The sequence below is a fragment of the Pseudochaenichthys georgianus genome, chromosome 7 (genome assembly GCF_902827115.2).
Source record: "Pseudochaenichthys georgianus chromosome 7, fPseGeo1.2, whole genome shotgun sequence".
NCBI lineage: Eukaryota > Metazoa > Chordata > Actinopteri > Perciformes > Channichthyidae > Pseudochaenichthys > Pseudochaenichthys georgianus.
This window is the reverse complement of record NC_047509.1, coordinates 36,951,600-36,957,599: the sequence shown is the minus strand read 5'-3', so window position 1 is coordinate 36,957,599 and position 6,000 is coordinate 36,951,600. Positions and strand designations below refer to the sequence as shown.

The window sequence follows — 6,000 nt, the reverse complement described above, 5'->3', positions numbered from 1 at the left end:
TGTTGTGAGGAGTCTGATATATTTAGTATATTTATATTTTAGTGCGACAGCCAGGGGTGACAGGCGCGTACGCGTCAGAGGCGGCTTGCTGTTGCCAGCTTGGGTGGTTTTCCGCATTATTTTGAAGCCTGTTTACGGTGTGTTTTAACTGGGTTTTCGGCTGAAAGGCATATGAAATCTGGCACACTTTTGAACGCCGTTATAATACAGTGCTGAGAATGAACGCACTATTGAACGCCGTTATACAGCGCTGAGAATGAACGCGTTCTCAATTACGTTCATCTAGCGGAAATACAGTACGTTCAGTTCACGTTCGCCCAAAATATGAACGCGTTCATGAACGATCGTTCATTGAACGCGTTCAGGTACATCACTGTCCATAGATCTCTTCATGCTGCTCTCAAAGTGCACCAGATTGATGGTTTTAATTTCAACATTTAAAAAAAGATCTTCCCGGGGGAGCATGCTCCTGGACCCCCCTAGAGGATGTGAGGTCCCCCCCCCACTTAAATGATGTCCACATGGATAGGATACTAAATACATTTGCACACATCTTGTGTCCATATCTTTCTGTTTTGGTCATGCCACAACCGTGCACGTGCGTGCATGCATGCGCGAGTCATGGTGAGTGTCTGTATTTTGGGTTTTATTTGTCTAATATTATAGTTGACTTTTCATTCAGGAAGTATGACGCGCTGCACTGTCATTATGCTTGTCCATGTTTGTGATTGGTCGAATGCTCCAAATTCCACCCCTTTTATGTTAACACGCACCGAACTAGATAGGGCAAAACTGGCTTGAGTTAACGAGTTGATAACACAGTTTAGCGAAAGCGAGTTTGTTTTGGATTAGGTAAGCCGGGCAACTCCAACATATCCAGGTTAGGTTGAACCGGCTTCGTACAGGCCTCAGGTCAGGTGCACTGGGGATCAATATAAGAAAGCACAAAGGATGGTCAGTACAGTAATGTGTATGCTTTGGTGTGTTGTAATGAATTGCAGCTACCTGAAGTTACAACAAATAATAATATGAGAAAATAAGGAAGTTATTGTGAGAAATATATATTATTTCCTCCCTTTCCTTTAGCATGGGATTTAAAATGCTTAACACTGTGCCTGAAAATGAATTTTTACCAGGTGTTTGTAAGCATTGGTGCAGTTTTGTAGAAGTAAAAAGCAAGAGTTTAAAAAACAGGTACTTCAAAATTGTACTTAAATACATTCCTTAAGTAAATGTACTGTAATATTTCACCACTGCTTATGAATCAATAATTTAAAAATATAGCACCTCATACTAAAACAAAAGGAAAATTGAAGTCGTAATAACATATATTTCTCAAAACATTTTCAATGCAACAGTGGGTCAAATCACATGACCTATAACATGTGGGATGCTGCTACTTTATTTTTAATCAAATGGAAGACTTTGCTCTGAACAAAAGATGAGCACTTCCTCAAAATGTTAACCTTTTGTTTTCAATCTAAATGTATAAAAGAATAACTCCATTATCCATAAATCATAATTTTCAGGTGGAGGCCTTAAAGCGATAGGTGCTAAAACGGGGCGTTTCATGTCAATGGTACATTTAGGTTTATTAAAGACAGACCGTATGAGATAAATAATGTATTTAAAGAACATTAAATCGTGCATACATGTTTTAATACAATCCCCAAACACAAGAATGAACCTTCAGTTGAGCATGACAAGTCTCCTTTAAACTGAATGTTGTGTTTATCCTTTTTTTTTTGTCATGATGTGTGTCTCTTTCTTTCCACATGGGGGCAGCATCCGACCCCCCAGCCACAGCAGCATCCTTCCCTTCAGGTGAGCGCAGTTACCTGACGGTGCGCTGTATGACAGCGCATTAAATCAAAAACAGCGCCACACTACAGTAGCGCATTCACACATTCGAGAAAAAGCGGTGATGCGTCTGCTGCTGTTGTCACCACAGGACAGTAGAGGGACAGCTGGCACTGTTTCTGGAGGCATAAATGCACTCGTGAGTGAGGAGACGAGAGTGAAGAGGGGGAGACATGTTGAGTCAGTGTGAGGCAGGAGCACAGAGGTAACTGTTGGTTCCGCTGGATTTTGTCGCTGCACAGGAACAGGAGCGAGTTTTCTCCACGAAATGCCGTGTCCAAACATTTACCCGGAGCTGCTCCGGGGAGCTCCGACGCGCCGCTGACTGCTGCCTGCCCGACCAGCCTCCGGACACAAAGGTAAGCATTGCTGTCCCAAACGTTACACCTCTCTGCGTTTTATTCCACACGGAGAAATGACGAACAGCCAAGCATTTCTGCGCACTTTTTAAGGCTTACTTAAGATTGGGGAGGTCGATGCTCCACCTCCGCGCACATGTTGGCCGCGGTGCTCTCCATGTTGTTGGACGTTGTGGAGCTGCTTATGGACATTACTGAAACAACAGGTGTGGATACTCAGTTAAATGACGTGGTTGTGGCGATATAATTGGTCGTGGAGTATCAAGCTCAACATAGGCCAGGCCTACATAAATCACTCTGGGTGCCATGTCTAAAATACCCCATCACGGTTTATTCATTATTCACTCAAGAAGGTATCGTTATGTTTCTTATCTCAGGGAGTAAGCAGTTTTACATCAGAACGATGTCACATGTTAGGGCAACAAAAGGTAAATAGTATGTCTTGCATCGCAGGACATCTCCATCATCAGCTGTTGTTGAGCTTTTACAAGTTTGCACATCAGCTGTAGGGACTCAGTGATGGGAAGCACCATTGTTTCTTTTTGGGGCAGATTCAAAGCTTTAGTGAGAATAAAGTTGCAGGGCAAATCCATCCAGCTGTTTAGTGAGATGCGTCTTTTTCTGGAAAAGCCTGGCCATCTGCTGCTGCATGCCCAACATCTGCAGCTGGGTGTCTGACTGGCAGGCGGTCTTTATCTCTTTCTAACTTTCCGCTTTCTCTTGGAGTGTTGGAGAGTCCTGAGTCTGTGCTCTGATGGGATTCTCTCTCTGCAGCCTCACTTGGTTCTCAGTGCATCCTGCTGGCTGGCAGCTGCTGAAGCAGAGGATGATCGATGTTTTTTCAGGAAAGAGAATGTACCGGAGAACACCTTATGTTAGAATTTCACAAAGCTGTGTCCAATAGAAGTCATTGCATATCATGTTAGTCATTATTGTATGTACACTCAATGTAAGAAATGATGACAATGACAAAGTCTATTTTTGTATTCTCCTGAAGTTAATACCTAATTGTGACATTTAGTGCAGAATAAACATGGACTTAAAGCTTGGACGTATTATAGAGAAAAACTAAATCAATAACATTTTAGACCCATACTCTATACTGACTAAATACAAGCATGTGCACAAATCAGATTTGCACACTAGTTGATTTCATGTTAATTAAGTTAATTAGTATTTGCTTGTTTGAATTTAGAAGACAATTGTGTATCATGATACCTCGATATGTAACATCATCACAATTCAATTCCATTAAAAGACCATCAAGTATAATAAATCATCCTCAGCCCTCCATCAATCAATCAATCAATCAATCAATCAATCAATCAATCAATCAATCAATCAATCAATCAATCAATCAATCAATGTTTCTTTATATAGCCCAATATCACAAATGTTACATTTGTCTCAGTGTCTTCACAGTTTGTACATCAGGATAATATAATAATAATAGGAACATATCAGGTTACTCTAAATGAATCAATCCCAACTTTGTTACTAATCTTCTTGCAGAGTGTTACAGACCCCACTTTGAGAATCGATTGACCATTTAATTAACAAACATAAATAATATTGGATGTTGGATTAATGTATGGCAGAAAACAAGATCTTTGGTGAAAGCACTTTTGTGATACTTACAGGTTTCATATTGCACGATCTCTAAGCGTTATGAACTACATCCCGATCACGCATCGCCACTGCTAAACGGAAGGTGGCTAATGTTTTTGGCATGATGACATTAAGTAATCTTAGCAATCTTTTGCTTCTTAAAGGACACGTAAAAGCTTCAGATATTCACCAGTGGAGAATTTACGGACGTCTTTTACGTCTTAGACAAAATATGAAACTCTTGTTAGCGTCTTTAAAGCATCCTTATTTCAGTCACATTTGAAATGTTTTTTTGCAGCAATATATGGTTTGAGTTTGGCTTCTCCTTATCCCTCCTTCCTGCATATATTTGTATACGTTCTTTTGGGGGCATCCTGTGCCTTTATGTAGAGACAGAGTTGTAAAGGGGGGACAGAGGGGATAACATGCAGCAAGTAGTCCCGGTCCGGATTTGAACGATGCAGCAGCAGGATTAGCAAGGCAGAGATGGCAGATCTGCCAGTTTGAATAGAGCGCCAGATTACGGAGAATGTGTTTGGTTGGTCGTATGAGGGGGAAAGGCATGTCACATGTGTGTGTCATTGCACAAGTTGACAGCCTGCACTTCCTCGCAGGCTTCACTTTTTTTCACGCATCTCACCAAAAACACATTAAGAAAACATCGACTTCAAGATGAGGGAAGTGCTAACATGCTAACTCATTCCTAGCGTTAGGACTCTTTCCTGCACTAATGTTTTATGGCGCTTTAAAAAAAAGGCACTGTAGCTTCTTATTTACATTAAAGGTAAAACAAATTCCCAGGAAGAATCAAAGTATTTGTATCGCTTCTCTCACACATTCCCTCCTCCTTCTTCCGCTCCTTGCTCGTCTCTCTCCGCCGCCGCCGCGCTCCAGCTGACCCGCAATGATCGCTCCTAATTTGGTGTGAGTTCATTTGCATAATGAGGATTACAGCTGACACGCAGCGTCTGGGCCTGTCAGGCTGCATCCAGCAGAGGAGAGGTGCTGTGTGGCAGATCCCATTGTGCCAGCCAAATGCCAGCCTCCATCAGAGCTCACCAGAGTGCCGCCTCTTAGCCACCATCAGCCAGTGAGGGACAAATGGACTGAGTGCAACATTATTCGATTTTCTCCCTCAAACGTTCCATGCCGAGCAAATTGATGAGCTTTATCCAATAATAGTTTAATTAGCATCCGGTTTGTCTGGAGGAGAAATTACATTTATTCTTGTTAGTGATTTTCTTTCTATTCCAAATGAGCCGCCTACTTTACAGCTGAGGACATTACACAGTTCAAACCAGGGTAAAAGTCCTGAAGCTAGTTTGTCTCCAAGACAAATGTATATTTTAAGGAGCTGTTTACAAGCGTCCCCCATCTGCTCTCCCTGCTTTCTTGGCTTCTTCTGTAATCGTCTGAGCCTTTCTCCCTTACACCACCATAAGTGTCCATCTCTTGGTGGTGAATGCAGTGCGGATTTGATCCTTAAGCTCAGCGCGTGTCCTCCTGTTAAACTCGCTGTGTGGGGCTTGATAAAAGAACCATCTGATAACAGTTGATATTAGCCTGAAGAGTAATTGATCAACCATGGAAGTGGGTGAACAGTTTTGTGCTTCTAACACAAACATTGGATCTCTTCTTGAGCTTTAAAACATGTGTACATTAGGAATGACTTCTGAACATTAGGATACAAAAACCCTTAGTGGCACACAAGTGTAACCAGGGTTTAAATAGGAAGTAGAATGTTCATTTTCAGGTTCATATTTGTGTTAAGTGTCTCTACTGGGACATGTCTCCATGCTTTAATGTTCAAAAAGCTCTTTATTTTCCTCATACTGCCTGTGCTGCAGCACCTCTTTTCACCAAACAACAACGAACGCAGGCGACGCAGCAGGTTATGGAAAATGGAGGAAACTGAAACTACAGCTAAGAAGAAAAGAAGATGCACATACAACAAAGACTGGGAAGACACTTACCCGTGGATGCAGCCAGTGCAGGGAGACTCTCAGAGAGTTTTGCAATCTTTGCAAGAGTAATTTTTAAATTTCACATGGCAGTGAATACGACGTCAAAAGACACAGAGAATGCGATTCTCACAAGAAACGTGTCGCTCAAAAAGAGACATCCCCCTCTATGGAGACATTCCTACTCAAACCAAAAAATGATGGCCACTCAG

At 41.9% G+C, this 6,000-nt stretch overlaps 1 protein-coding gene across 1 annotated transcript in view; it reads left to right on the top strand.

Annotated features, from left to right (window-relative positions):
- The first annotated feature begins 1,846 nt into the window (after positions 1–1,846).
- Positions 1,847–6,000, top strand: part of klhdc8b (kelch domain containing 8B) — a 334,510-nt gene continuing 330,356 nt past the window's right edge. The window contains exon 1 of the mRNA XM_034086708.2: positions 1,847–2,219. The gene's annotated coding sequence lies outside the window, so the exon portion shown is untranslated. The remainder of the gene's footprint in view (positions 2,220–6,000) is intronic.